Here is a 3965-nt window from a genome sequence, read left to right on the forward strand (position 1 = left end):
CTTTCAAAACATTATTGTGGAATGGCAATGCATTAGACTATTTATGAGGTCTGAGTAACATCCAATGACTCTTTTCACCCCTACTAACAGAATACGTATTCTGCAGTTCATGTACAAAAGAGTAATTTTGACTTTAAATGTGATTATTTGAGGTAATATTTTATAATTCAAGACCCATAGATAGCCATTGCTCTGATGGATCTAAGCAAAGGAAATTGAAAAATCAATTTCAATAAAAAAATTAATGATTTGTGGGTAGTGATCAAAATATCAAAATTAACTAGAATTAGGAAGAATTCCAAACATTCTGGAGTACACCATTTTAGTGAAAAAAGTAATGTTATGTGGTAGAAACGGTAAGAAAACAAGAGATACAGATGGGGTCTTTAGATATGACTGACTTGCTACAAATGCATGCTTACACTCGAATGCTTGAGATACTTGCTTTGCATGAGCAAAGAGAGTGATGTCTTGAGGTAAATCCTATTCTCTATGAACATTATTGAAATGATAACATTGAATTTAGTTTTTCATAACTTACTTGACATGGTATGGGCTAGTTTTGAAAGGACTGACACAATTGCAACTGTGAAAGATGTTCTACTGTGAAAAAAATGCAAACAAGCAGCATGGCATGCCACAAAGAAGTCTGTTATGAAAGGGAGAAACAATGTAGCAAACTTCATCATAGTCCTACCAGACGTGAGCTACCACACTCTGATTACATAGTTGAATCACATAGGGGCAGAAACCTTCACTAGCCAGGTTAGAGATCTCTGAAAGCTCTGATGATCAGTAGAATTCTTTGGCAAATTATTTGTATTTAGATTATACATACTTCTTAGACATACATTGATTGCATACACAATAATCCAAGTATAGAGTAAACATAATGCTTGTATGTACTAGGAAATAAAAATGTAAAAGTGACTACTAAGTTTTTTCTTCTATTTTTGATACCTACTATGGCGGTTTCTGCAACTAAATTTGTAATTCCTTTTGTATATATTCAGAATTTTTTACTGTCTTAAAATAACTGAAAAATGAAAAAAAAACAGTTGAAGAATGTAACAAAATAAGCATAAAATTATTAGGCATAAAATATGAAATATCATTTGTCTTCATAGAAATGCTTATACAATTCACAAACTGTAACTTTGCCAAGAAGAAAGTTTACAGTTAAAACTGTGAAATTTCTAATATTTGATAATGATGTAGAACAACTGGAATCTATATATTGTTGATAGAAAGCAAAATTTTACTACCACTTGTTAAATTTGTAATAGTAGATTATAAATTTATACTTAATTTAAACTAAATTTATAATTGAATGATAATAATATTTCTTAGTGTTTACTAATGAAAATAAACACATATACATAAAAATGTGTGGATGTCAATATTCTTGCAGCATTATTCAAAAATGCACTAATTAGAATGAATTCAAGTCTCCATTCATTGCTAATGGTTAAAACAATATGAGATACTCATCTTATGGAATACTTAAAAAATACTAGGCATAAAATAATACAAAAATAGAAATGAATAGGAATGAATTTCGGCATTATCCTACTGAAATAAATCACATTTAGTGGAACTTCTAGTATATGTAAAATCATACTAGCATAGAGTACCTAGATCTCCTGAGTGAATATAAAAATAATAGTATATGGAAACTGGAGTAGTTTTACAATTTGACTACAGTGGTGTTTATAGGTTTGCATGAAACATTAATTCAAACTATATTTTAAATTGATGTTATTTTATAAATGATACATTTAAAGCCCAACAGTAAGAAAAAGGAAAATTAACTATCAAAATAAGATTTGAAATTATTGAAAATATATTTTGGTAACTATGTAGTTCTGATTAACATCATCATGATTTTCTGGTATTCACTGTCAAATTTAGTTTTCCAAAATCTCTTTTTAATCAGACTGAAAATAAACTCAGAAGTCCATCAGAATGATAGTTCTTGTATAATTTGTGGCTGAAGTCTAAGTTTTTTTCAGTAACTCACACATAGGTGATATTTACATATGTTTTCTTGTCCTTAAAGACAAACATCTTGAAAAGTAAACAGAAAACTTTCCTAGAAACCATTGAAAATATTGAATGTTTTGAGATGTGCCTTTGAGAATTTGAAACACAGTATTTGCTCAATAGACTTACTAACCCAGAAAGTGATATTTTTTGAAACATTGCAAATATGTCTTAAATAGTTATAGCATTATTTGGAAAAATATTTTCCTAAAGAAACATATTTTTCTGGATTATGTAAATTCTGGACTATGGTGAATAATCAGTCTTATTATCTCATAAATTTCTCCTGTTACATAAAGTAATATTTATTTGAATGCTATTTAATGAATCTTTAATTAAGAACCTTTTGTAAAGAAAATATAAAAGTTTTGTCACATTTCTATACGTAGCGAATAATAATTCATGTTGAAGAGTTTAACATTTACTATCAGCCTTTACCACAGTTATAAGATTAGAAATACTCCCCCCAAACAAATCCAAAGATACAAACAATCATACCAATTGAAACTTATTGGTAAAATGAGCATAACTGCAGAAAATAGTGCCACTAGCTTGGAATAAATAGGATACTTGACACATTTAACTAAAATTGAAAGTGTTTAAAAAGTTTTAATTCATTAGATTTTTTTGACAGACCAAATTCAATGTATATATCAACAAATAGTAAGCATAAGGCATATTCATGGCAATATCTTCTATCTTTCTTTGCAAATAAAACTTCACAGAATATAAAAGAAATTTTTTCAGGCAGCTGAATAGCTTCATTCATATGTATTTGCAGAGCAGGTGAAAACAAATCATCTTTTAAAGCCAAGTTACTGAGCAGTATGGGATGCTAAACAGATAAGTTGTTGAAGAAATATTCTGAAGCACATATATGCATAGGTTAAATATGATATATTTATTTTTTTCTCTCCTTGAGTTTATTGGTATATTTTAGGTGTAAAGCACAGTTACATTCATCATTGGGATCTTGTACCTTTACATGACAGGTCTTGTTCTCATTTTTCCCCTCGTCCCTGACCTCCCTTAACCCTCCCTCCCTTTCTTATTTGCAATTTAAATGAAAAATAAAATTTTAATAGATTAATTTTAAAGAATCATAAACAATATTATAGTACACATTATTTACAATATTTTAGAATTTAAAGAATTACAAAAGCCTCACATTAGAATGTATATTTCACCTTCAAAAATTATCCACCCAAATAAATATCTCTCTCCAGACAAAAATCATTTAAATTTGATCCATAACACTGATCTTCAATTCATTTTTTTTGATGTTTAGTGTTTATGTTAGTTTTTTACTTTTATTTTTGTTCTCTCCTTGTCTGCATTATTTATCATTCTTAGTTTTCTCATTCATGCTCTTATTCTTATTTTTTAATTTCTCTTATGTGCCTGTCCTTAGTCATGCTGATTTAAATGTTTTTTCCTTTGGGCCACTTTTTTTTTTTTTTTTTTTTTTTTGTTTTTTTTGAGATGTTTAGTTTATGTTAGTTTTTTACTTTTATTTTTGTTCTCTCCTTGTCTGCATTATTTATCATTCTTAGTTTTCTCATTCATGCTCTTATTCTTATTTTTTAATTTCTCTTATGTGCCTGTCCTTAGTCATGCTGATATATATGTTTTTTCCTTTGGGCCACTTTTTTATGTCAGTAATTATTAGAATCTTATGCATTGTTGCAGAATATTCACACCAGGGAAACTATTTGGTATTTACACATGTGGGACTTATTTATTTCACTTAGGAGTATATCTTCAATATGTATCCATTTTCCTATGAATGAATCTCTATTCTCGCTCTTTATGGCTGAGTAATATTCCATTTTATAGAAAAACCACATCTTCTTTATCCAGTTTCCAACGGATGGGCAAATAGGTTGTTTCCAAGATTTAGCTATTACAAACTGTGCCGCTAT

This window comes from Fukomys damarensis, unplaced genomic scaffold, assembly GCF_012274545.1.
Source record: "Fukomys damarensis isolate Sample0158 unplaced genomic scaffold, DMR_v1.0_HiC HiC_scaffold_24, whole genome shotgun sequence".
NCBI lineage: Eukaryota > Metazoa > Chordata > Mammalia > Rodentia > Bathyergidae > Fukomys > Fukomys damarensis.